At 42.2% G+C, this 12,081-nt stretch overlaps 1 protein-coding gene across 1 annotated transcript in view; it reads right to left on the bottom strand.

Annotated features, from left to right (window-relative positions):
* The window catches only part of LOC109615482 (zinc finger protein 501-like), a 1,152,720-nt gene that overhangs the window by 908,493 nt on the left and 232,146 nt on the right, over positions 1-12,081 (bottom strand). The gene's annotated exons all lie outside the window — the stretch shown is intronic.

Below are 12,081 nucleotides of genomic sequence, written 5' to 3'. Positions count from 1 at the left end.
GTGGGTGTGAAAGGCAATATATTTGCTTTGACTTTGAGAACATTAGATCTCGGGTTAAATGTCCTCTCTTTAAATGGATGTTTTAAATCATCACTTTATGTATAATAATTCACTGTGTTTGTTTACATACTAAATACATTTTTAATAATGTATTTCCCTGTGCTGTCACGTCCTGGCTGTGCCCCTAGCCATCTCTGCGCTGGGCTCGGGGCATTGCCAGGACAGGACAGGAGGTGGCATCTAGCCACCTCTAATCCTTTTTGGTCTCCCCAATTGGAGGCAGGTGTTGGTCATTGCCTCAAATTGGGGACCCTATTTAAGTTCATTGTGTTGGCCATGCTGATGTGGTTCATTTTGGGTTTTTCCCTGTTGAAGATAACCCCCATCACTGGTTGCTGCGTTTTGTTTTGTTTTTGGGTTTTGTTTTGTTTTTGGGTTTTGTTTTGTTTTTGGGTTTTATTTTGTTTTGTTTTTGGGTTTTGTTTTGTTTTGTTTTTGGGTTTTGTTTTGTTTTGTTTTTGGGTTTTGTTTGGTTTTGTTTTTGGGTTTTGTTTGGTTTTGGGTTTTGTTTGGTTTTGGGTTTTGGGTTTTGTTTGGTTTTGGGTTTTGTTTGGTGTTGGGTTTTGTTTGGTTTTGGGTTTTGGGTTTTGTTTGGTTTTGTTTTTGGGTTTTGTTTTGTTTTGTTTAGTTTTGTTTTTGGGTTTTGTTTTGTTTTTGGGTTTTGTTTTGTTTTGGGGTTTTGTTTGGTTTTGTTTTTGGGTTTATTTTGTTTTGTTTTTGGGTTTTGTTTTGTTTTGGGTTTTGTTTGGTTTTGGTTTTGGGTTTTGTTTGGTTTTGGGTTTTGTTTGGTTTTGGGTTTTGTTTGGTTTTGGTTTTGTGTTTTGTTTTTAGGTTTTGTTTGGTTTTGTTTTTGGGTTTTGTTTGGTTTTGGTTTTGGGTTTTGTTTGGTTTTGGGTTTTGTTTGGTTTTGGTTTTGGGTTTTGTTTGGTTTTGGGTTTTGTTTGGTTTTGGGTTTTGTTTTGTTTGGTTTTGTGTTTTGTGTTTTGTTTGGTTTTGGGTTTTGGGTTTTGTTTGGTTTTGGGTTTTGTTTGGTTTTGGGTTTGGTTTGGTTTTGGGTTTTGGGTTTTGGGTTTGGTTTGGTTTGGTTTTGTTTTGTTTGATTCTTCCTGTTATTAAACATGGATTATTTGAACAACTTCAACTCTGCGCCTGTGTCCTACCACAACCTCGTACATGACATATGCCTTCTTTTTGCAGCTAAATAACACAATTTGAAAACCTTTCAGAAAATATATAACCGATTAGCTGATAGTGGTTGATGGTACAATCAAATCAGCCTAGTGACATAATGCAGGTGGTTGAAGTTTCCATTTTATCCAAATAGTCTGAATATATCCATCAAAATAGAACAGTAAACCTGAATGTGCTTTTGTGAAAACAGATCCTAGTCAAGGATTGAAAAAAGCTGTTTTAAAACAAGGAATGAATACCCCTGGTAGCAAATGAGAGTTATGCACAACCAATGGAAGAAGAAAGAAGAAACCGCTGGTCAGGGAGACAACCAGCATAGTTCACCCAGTGGCAGTAGTGTATCTACTGTATAGACAACAAGTAAGGACCCTGACCAATCTACAATGATAAAACGTCTCACTGAGGGATTAGCATGGAAGGCCTGAAGGAGCAGTAAGACAGCATCGGGCAAAAAACGGAAGCAAAAGTCTCCACTAATGGATGAAAGTGGGAAATACATATATTTTTTCTGTGAGGATAAAATACAAGTCAAGGAAAGGAAGCAAGGAGGATGCAGCAGTGCAGGTATTTTGTCTTTGTATCCAGGCTGTTAGTGCAGCTTCAAGTGAAGTAATGACAAAGGCATCTGGAACCTGTCCTACGGTGGAGGTGAGCATTGGTGGGTGAAGACTAAGTGCTCATCTGAAACTGTGTCCGAGGTCTCAACAGAGTACCCCAATAGTTTTGAAGGACCCGTTCTCACTGATGGTAGCTGGGGCAAGTTGACACCCGTAAATGGTTTAGAAATCCCTGTCATAGGATCCATAGATGTGGCGGGGACCTCAGTGGTGGTTGCTAAGCTTGTAAATTGTATACAAATAAATAATACTCAGGGGACAGTGTCTTCCCAGGGTGTAACATTATCCAGGGATATCTTTAAAACAGATGCTACATCAACAGTGGTCATACATTGTATATCGCAAATACATAAATATTAAGGGACACTGTCTTCCCAGGATGTCCGTGACAGTTGCTGGGTAGGGCGGGGTCTGGATATAATTCCTCCCAGGAGGAGTGTTGCAACCTCTTTGGTCAGTAATCCGTGTTACATGGAAAAGGTTATGTATTTGAACAGATCTAAAATATGTCAGCTAGAATAAATGATGAATTCTGCCCAAAATAGCCGGGATTCATAGACACAGACATTGACATGCTCATTCATAGACTACCTGAGAATTTAAAGCGGGGGATTATAACTAGTGATGATACCTAAAAATATATTTACGATCCAATCAATTCACAATTACAGATCTATTAAACATACAGATTCTGAAGGCGATATCACCTTAGAACAGGGTACATTTAAACCTTTGCTGGGGTTATATGAATATGTGTCAAAATGTGTTTAGAATAATCCACAGAGGTACAGACTTTGCTACGGAGTTCGAAGTAAACTGAAAATTGTTGAGAGCTGTAAGAGTGGCATCCGAAAGTCAGGATACAAAATGTAGGATCTTAATATATATATGGCTGTATGATTTACAAAATGGGTCATGCTTTGGTAATAGTTGGCTGTCCCGTTCATGGTGACATAGCAAAAGAAGTGAATTATTTTGTAGCGATATTTAGCTTCCTCTTGGACGACTGGGCCGTGATTTCCCTCATGCGTTACAATATTCACAACTTTTTAGACAAAGACGCTGGGGTCATTTGAATGACAGAATAGTTCATCTAAAACGTTGGGATATTTAAAATGAAAAGCTTGACATCATCGTACATATCTCACAAACCTGACCAGACATCTCTTGACCTGAATGACCCAATGTCAAAAAAGCAATAAAATAGGTAGGTAAACAGGTCTCCAAAAACAGTTATAGTTTCATTATTCTCACTTTACTGTTCAGTCATTTGTTGAAGAACTCAAGGGAATGTCTCAAGAAAAATCTCTCGCCAATTCAAAAAGGATTTTGCTCCCTCAACACGTTAAAAGGTACGATAATGTAACATTATATTTAACTAAGATGATGATGAAAGCCCTTAAACAGGTTTCTTAACTGGTATTTTCTACATGTCGTTTGATCAGTTTCATTCGGAAGTAATCTACTAAACGCAATTAAGGCCTGCAGAAGAGGCCGAAGTTCCGGACGGTTCCTCTCCATCAAGATATGTTATAGGTGAGATTTAATTCATTTATTGATTTAATTTCAATATAATTAATTGTTTGAACATTACAGTTTTATAATCAATCAATCAATCAAATGTATTTATGAAGCCCTTTTTACAACAGCAACTGTCACAAAGTGCTTTACAGAGACACCCGGCCTTAAACCCCAAGGAGCAAACAACGGTAGTGTTGAATTTCAGTGGCTAGGAAAGCCGCCCTAAGAAGGGTGAATTTTTGGAAGAAACCTAGAGAGGACCCAGGCTCAGAGGGGTGACCAGTCATCTTCTGGCTGTGCCGGGTGAGATATTAAGTGTCCAATTGGAATAATTAATACATTTCTCTGGGCTAAATCCAGAGTCTATTTGATTTTAGACTAGGTCAGAAGTATGACCAGGTGGACAAGGACAGGGACAGCAAAGGGCCCCCCAAACCAGGTTATCTGCAGATGTGGACCAGGACCTCATCTCCTCCTAAAATTTTAAACAACAATGTTGTTTTTATAGCTGACACTCCGAAATCAAGATCGTGGTATAGACCATGGAATCTGCCCTCACATCAAGTTGTTTCCAGGCATATAGAGGGATTTAATGGTGAAGATGGAAATGACCATAGGTGTCATTTACACTGGGGACATGTCCCCACCACTTTTTGAAATGGCTGATTTTGTCCCCACCACTTTTTGAAAGCATTTGGTTAAAATGTTCTGAAAAATCAAGCGAACCAATAAATGTTAAAGGTTTATTTGCACAAAATAAAACATGCAATGCAGTTTAGATATAGAAAGAAACAATGTACATTGTCCAAAATAAGTAACTTAAACAAAATAAACTATTACTGATTCTAAAACCCAAAAATATGCATGCACCGATCAGTAACTTGAACAAATTCTTGACACAGTTTCTTATTGTCCAAGTTATATATTCTCTCACTGTGAACATGACAAACAGCCACACTGTTGAGTCGGGTTTGTGACATTCTGATTCTCAAATACATTTAAGTGAGTGTGTTTGGTCTTTTAAAAACCTTTATAAATAATCTTGATCTATAACGTGAGATGGGTGCCGCAATGTTGTCCTGTCGGTCGGATTTAGAGCAGTTGAACTGTGAGAAGTATAGTGTAAACATAATAGTTACTTCCATCTATATGTTTTTCTGATATGAATAACACTTCGGCAAATTATATTTGAATAGATTGTTATTGCTGCTTCCACAGCCATCAGTGTGTATTTGACAAACTCCAAATGTATTATTTTAATCATGCTTATGTGTATTGAAATGTCTGAAACCTAAAATAAACACTATGAGGTTAAAAACACTGCATAGTTGTGATATATGACAGCTCTGAACGCGTCCGACTCTGGCCAGCCCACGGGCGAAAGCACAGTTTGAATCTGGCAGTTAAGCAACTTCACTGAACATTCTAAATACAATGTGGGACTCTCAGGGGCACAGAAGTAAAAATCCCATATATGCGACCATAACGGTCATTACGGAGTATTTTAGTGTTGTTGACTGGCCTACGCTATGCCCATTTTTGATGCGCGGCGCCATTATTCAATATTTGTCCCGTCCTGCTGTAATGTTCTGTTCATCTGATCTTTTGTCTCCACCACTTTTCAACACAAACTGACGCCCCTGGAAATGACCAGCTACTCCCCTTCTGTACTAATCCCAATTCTCAGGACAATTCACAAGTACTCTACGCTCCAACTAATCCTCCTCCGAAGTTATTAAATATTGCATCGAGGTTATTCACCAAGCTCTTGGTCTGATCCAGGATATCTGCAAGAAGTTGCTACTTACGGTAAGAATTCTATAAAAATAAATCATTATTCTACGTACGCTTCATTTATCGTTTTAAAAATTCTAATTACAGATTCTGACAAGGCATACCGAGAAGCTCCAGAGGAGCAAAAAAGCGTAGCAGGTGCTTACGGTAAGAATATTATTAATTGTTCTGTAAAGTAAAAGAACATGTTATGTCCCATTCTTAAAAATATAGCTTTAAATGTTTAATTACAGATTCTGACAAGTCGTACCGAGATTTACCCGAAGTCCTTCTGGGCCCTGCACAGAATAAAACCAGCAGAACTGTTTCTCAGCAAAATCGCCGACAACCAACACTAGATCGTTTTCTACCAAGCGTTCAAGCTGTAAGAAATGGTAAGTATTATCTTAAACGTTATATATTATATTGTAAAACTTGTGATTTTTTTTTTCCAATTAGGTCTATTTAATCCTTTCAGACAACGTAGCTGTATGGGCTCCGAAGATCTGCAAGATGGCAGTGCTTATCAATCAATCATTGTTTGAGAGTTTTAATAGTGAAGACGAAGCAGATCCACCTTTTAAGAAAAGAGAAAAGAGCTTGCACGGTTTGTAAAAGCTAGGGAAGATCAGTTACACACATACACTCACCTATAGGATTATTAGGAACACCTGTTCAATTTCTCATTAATGCAATTATCTAATCAACCAATCACATGGCAGTTGCTTCAATGCATTTAGGGGTGTGGTCCTGGTCAAGACAATCTCCTGAACTCCAAACTGAATGTCAGAATAGGAAAGAAAGGTGATTTAAGCAATTTTGAGCGTGGCATGGTTGTTGTTGCCAGACGGGCCGGTCTGAGTATTTCACAATCTGCTCAGTTACTGGGATTTTCACGCACAAGCATTTCTAGGGTTTACAAAGAATGGTGTGAAAAGGGAAAAACATCCAGTATGCGGCAGTTCTGTGGGCGAAAATGCCTTGTTGATGCTAGAGGTCAGAGGAGAATGGGCCGACTGATTCAAGCTGATAGAAGAGCAACTTTGACTGAAATAACCACTCGTTACAACCGAGGTATGCAGCAAAGCATTTGTGAAGCCACAACACGCACAACCTTGAGGCGGATGGGCTACAACAGCAGAAGACCCCACCGGGTACCACTCATCTCCACTACAAATAGGAAAAAGAGGCTACAATTTGCATGAGCTCACGAAAATTGGACAGTTGAAGACTGGAAGAATGTTGCCTGGTCTGATGAGTCTCAATTTCTGTTGAGACATTCAGATGGTAGAGTCAGAATTTGGTGTAAACAGAATGAGAACATGGATCCATCATGCCTTGTTACCACTGTGCAGGCTGGTGGTGGTTTAATGGTGTGGGGGATGTTTTCTTGGCCACTTTAGGCCCCTTAGTGCCATTTGGGCATCGTTTAAATGCCACGGCCTACCTGAGCATTGTTTCTGACCATGTCCATCCCTTTATGACCACCATGTACCCATCCTCTGATGGCTACTTCCAGCAGGATAATGCACCATGTCACAAAGCTCGAATCATTTCAAATTGGTTTCTTGAACATGACAATGAGTTCGCTGTACTAAAATGGCCCCACAGTCACCAGATCTCAACCCAATAGAGCATCTTTGGGATGTGGTGGAACGGGAGCTTCGTGCCCTGGATGTGCATCCCACAAATCTCCATCAACTGCAAGATGCTATCCTATCAATATGGGCCAACATTTCTAAAGAATGCTTTCAGCACCTGGTTGAACCAATGCCGTGTAGAATTAAGGCAGTTCTGAAGGTAAAAGAGGGTCAAACACAGTATTAGTATGGTGTTCCTAATAATCCTTTAGGTGTGTGTATGTTCCCTCTGCTTCCCCAGTCTTTGTGTGTTATTGTTTCTCTTTATGTAAGAGTGCTGTTCAGCTTTGCCGCTGTCGCTTTATTAAACTCTACGAACAGGCATTGCCTCGTTCTCCTGCCTCTCCTTCCCTCGAAGCCGTGACACACTTTGTGAGATGCAGGGGCTGATATGGGTAGTCCGAATCAATGCATACTGAACAGTTATACCGACAGGAGTGTCCTCCTAGTAACATAAAGCCGGTATGACATGACCGACAAATGTAGGGAGCACCCAAAGAATGCCTTCATGGAATAATAAGACATTCCTTTTTGTTGTTAATTATTTAGGACTTCAAACGAGTTTCAGCCTTCCTTCTCTGTCTGCCGACACCCTGAGGAGTTCTCAATATTTGCATAATCAGTTCTAGGGTTTTATCGGCTAAAATTGATACATTGGACTATAAAAAGCCTTTCAAGCATATCCAGAAATGTATTCAAGTTTGCATCACCATTCTCCATAATATAGGATACATTGTTTCTTATAGAATCTAATTTCAGTACATCTCTGTAGGCTGTAGCTCTTTCTAACAGTTCTGTTAAAGTGGTTAACACATTGACCTAAAACGCTGAATAATCATACATTTCATTCATGTGAGCAAAATTAAAACGCTGTCAGATTTCAATGTTACTGAATTTATTGCGATCTGTGGCATTTTTATATGTAAAAAATTGGTGGAGCACAAACCATTTCCAAATATATGATACATACCAGTAAAGCTACAAAACTCCCTTTTCCTACTGGTTTATTTAACACATCAACAAACTGCATGGCTCCACAAAACACTTTTAACGACAGAGAGGCTTGGTTCTTCCAGGTGTTGTAATACACATACTGGAAAGAGAGACCTTCTTGTGTAATTGCTCTCCTTCTCTCTCACACACATGTAAAATTACCACTGTCACATTTACAAACCTAAATTAGGAATGCAACCAAGCTCAGAACCAATGTGCCTACAGGGCCATACGCGAACAGCAATGACCACTGAAGGCCAGTGACCAATTTATTTAATTGGTCACTGGTCAGTTTTGATCTCCCTTTACCTGGTTACTTAGAATCTTCCCTAAAGTGGTGAACTCAGCTAGGTTAAGTACTTTGTACACCTCTACTTCTATGTGACTGTTGTGATCTTTCATTTCAGTTCCAAAGATGCGTTGTTGACCTGGGGGATGCTGTTGCCTGGGTAAATGCCAACATGGGCCTCTTCTGAGACCGGGTACCCTAACCCATGAATGATGAGGAAATACAGGGTGCTGTGCAGATGCTCAGAGAGGCCTCAACTCTGGAGGAAGAACAAGGAGCTCTCTCCCATTCATGTTTTTGTTTAGTCATTTTGAAGACACTGAAACATTCAAGGACAAAAGAGGACTTAGTGTTAATTTTGAGTTTCTCTGTTAATTGTTTATGTTGATGTAAATACATATTAGCTGTCTTTAAACCTAGTGTTATATCTTGACAATAGATTTAAATTGTCAAGTATGGGTATGATACGGCAGAGATGGTGGCGATGATTCTTGGGTTGAGGTGGGTGGAGGAGGTGAGACCATTGAGAGTGGTGGTGCGTTCTGACTCAGAAGCGCTGTTAGGCAGCTTACAGACTGGACGGTCAGATAGAGGTGAGTTGTTGGTGGAGATGTTCGTGTTGTTGGGTTTGGAGAGGATGGGTGTGGTGGTTTGGTTCTGCTGGGTTCCGGCTCATGTTGGTGTGGTGGGTAACGAAGTGTCTGATAGGCTGGAAGGAGTGTGTGTAGGTAGGAGGGGGTGGGTGTACAGGTACCGTTAGGAAGGGGAGAAATTAAAACGTTCATAAAAGGGGTTGGTGTTGACTGTTGGCAGAGGAAGTGGGATGGTAGCAGGAAGGGGAGGGGGTATTATGGGGTGCAGCGGACAGTGAGGGTCGTGGTGAGGAATATGGGGTGAAGGAGAGAAGAGGTGATGTGATGTCGACTACGGTTAGGGCATACAGGACTGAACGCCTCATTGAAGGTGATAGGTAAGCATGAAACAGGGCTGTGTGATGGGGGTTGAGTGGAGGAAATGGTTGAACATGTGTTGATGTATTGTGAACAGTATGATGCTGAGAGGGAGAGGTTGTAAGAGAAGATTAGAGGGGAGGAAGTGGAATGTAGAGGTGTTGCTGGGGGTGGGAAGGGGAGTGGGGTGGTGGCTAACGCTGTAAGTCGATTTCTCTGGGCTACATGTCTAAGCAGGAGATTATTGGAAAGGTTGGCCATGAGCTGCCTCACACATTCAATGAATGGGATCAGCTATTAATTTAAGAGAAAAAGAAGAGAAGAAGCGATCAGCCAATAATTTAAGCAGAAGAAGAAGAAGAAGAATTTGTAAGTGGGTTGAATGTAGCAGCTGGAGGAAGACGTGGGGAGAGAGACTTCATCTACCGTCGACGATTGTTGCCGGTCTGTGTTTACTGGAGATTTATTTTCTGCTGCTACTTTAGTTAAATGTTCATGTAAACTTGTGGGGTGATGGATGAGAGAACCACTAGACACTTTAGAATATCGGAGAGAAAGACTGCAAGGGACTTCAAGAGAGAGTGCAAAAAGGATCTAAAAGGGTGACGGCGGTTGGGCACGGCTGTGTTGTGACTGGGTCAGCGATGGGCCATAGTGAAGGGGAGAGCCGGGGGAAGTTAAACATAATGAGTTGGTGGGAAAGGGGGGGACTTGGTGGTGGTGAGTAAGAGACAACTGGTTACGTTTATTCCGGATGCAATCAATAGTACAGCTAAGGTTGATTCTAAGACGGAGAGGATTAGGCTTATAGTTATAGCGGCAGAGAGACACCTTGATATGATGGGCTGACATGGGAAGAGGTGCAGGAGGACCTCAATCAGCCAAGGCAGGAGTCATGTATCAGTGGTACATCGTTATGTTGGTCATCCTGCTTGAACAGGCCTGGCCAACCCTCGGCTCCCCAGCCGCATGCGGCTCTTACGTTCATATCAAAGTTTGTGGGGGGTTTTTATGTGCGTGTTTGCTTCGCTTGAGTTCAATACAGTATTTTTGTCAAACGTGTATGTGCGTGAGATGAAAATACAGCAAAGTTTCCCAGTAGGGGCAAGATCATTTGAGTAAACAATTTGTGTCAAGTTCGCTCTCAAAATGGCAGGGAAAAAATGCACAGCAAAACGAAAATATGAAGATGAACACAGGACGTTTTTAACAGAGTGGGAGAGTTTATATTTTTTTGTTGAACGTAATGGCAAGCCATCCTGACTTATATGTCAGGCGTCATTAGTGCATTTCAAAGCTTCAAATCTTCAGCGCCACTTCAGCTCACTCCATGCTAACATCAACCAGGAATTTCCAAAAGGGACTGAACTTCGCAAGCACAAGTTGGTCACTTTGAAAAGTCAGGCAGAAAAGCATATACAGACTCAGAGTCCGTAACGCTTGCATCGTATCAACTGGCTTGGAACATCGGGCTAAAAAGCCATGCAATGAAGGGGAGTTTGTTAAGAAATGCCTCAGTGACGTTGTTGAAACCTAACTAAAACAAACGGTATCAGACGTCCAACTGTCCCGCCACACTGTTGAACACAGAATATCGGACATTAACACAACTATTGAGTCACAGTTGCATTCTGACCTTCAAGCATGTGAGTATTTTAGTGTCACATTGGATGAGTTGTGACGTACAAGACAAGCCTCAGTTGGCAATATTTGCACAGTCTGTGCCAAACGATTGTGTGATCAAAGAAGAACTCCTTGATATTGTGCCATTAAAAGACAGAACCCGTGGCATCGATGTGAAAGAAACAATGATGGCTGCATTTGCGAAAGCAAATCTGCCCATACCAAAACGCACTGCAATAGCCACGGATGGAGCGCCAGCCATGATCGGATCTTTGAACGGGCTTGCGGGGCTGTTCAAAGCTGACCAAACATTTCCAGAGTGATCAGCTGATGGGTGCTGGTGATGGGGGGAGAGGAGGTGGATAGGGTGGAGGAGTTGGTGAGGGCAGCAATAGTCGGGGCGGCAATGGGGGGGCTACACCTAAGATCTCTGGGAGGAGAGGGAAGAGGAAGGCAGTCCCCAGGGGGACAGATGAGTGTGGGACGACAGTGAAGGACCTTAATAGGGTGTTTAGGATGGTAAAAAGGACACACAATTTCCAGAGTATGATCAGGTATAACAGAGTCAGGCCCTGCTGAGGAGAACTATTCGGCAGGCCAAGAGGGCAAGTTTTGTGGTTCTATTGGGTGGGAAACTCCAGTGGGGGAGGTAAGGGGTATGATCAAGAGGATGAGTGGGGTGAGGAGGGAGTGGGATTATCCAGTGCTGGGTGATGGGGATGAGGTTGAGGATGAGTGGGTTATGGAGGTAGTGGGATTATCCAGTGCTGGGTGATGGGGATGAGGTCACGGTTTCAGATGGAAAAAAGGCAGAAATGTTGGCTAATGTGTTTGTATGGGTCCAAAGCTCGTCTAACTTAACTGGGGATGCGGGAGGGAAGGAACGGTGGGGGAGTACCCTGGCGATGGACAGGAGGGTGGACGTAGAGGGGATATGAATCCGCTGTTCACTGGGGCTGAGGTGAGGAGGGCTTTGTATAAGGTGTGGAAGACTTTGCCTGGGAAGGATCAGGTGTGTTATAATGTTGGCCCATCTCAGTGATGGGGTGTTGGGCAAGGTGTTGGGTCTGTTCAACAGAGTGTGGGTAGAGGGGACGCTACCGGTGGCATGGAAGGAGTCGGTGGTGGTGCCTTTTAGGAAGCCTGGGAAGGATCTGACAGATTAGAGATTCAGGGGGAATCTTGGGTGCTTTTGCCTCCAGTGGAGGATCTGGGATTATTGGAGATGGTGAGAGAGGATCGGTTGGGCCTCTGCTTTGGCGAGGTGGTTAAGAGGGGCCTGGAGGGTGGGTACCCGGAGAGTGTAGTGGTGATCACGGATGGTTCAAAGGACCCAGGGACAGGTCGGACCGGGGGAGGGCGTGTTCGGGTGCAGTGGGTAGATGTCTGTTTGTGTTCCTTAGAGAAACTGGGTTGGCAGGGAG

Source organism: Esox lucius, chromosome 11, assembly GCF_011004845.1.
Source record: "Esox lucius isolate fEsoLuc1 chromosome 11, fEsoLuc1.pri, whole genome shotgun sequence".
NCBI classification, from domain to species: domain Eukaryota; kingdom Metazoa; phylum Chordata; class Actinopteri; order Esociformes; family Esocidae; genus Esox; species Esox lucius.
The sequence above is the reverse complement of the archived record's forward strand: the minus strand, read 5'-3'. Positions and strand labels throughout refer to the sequence as shown.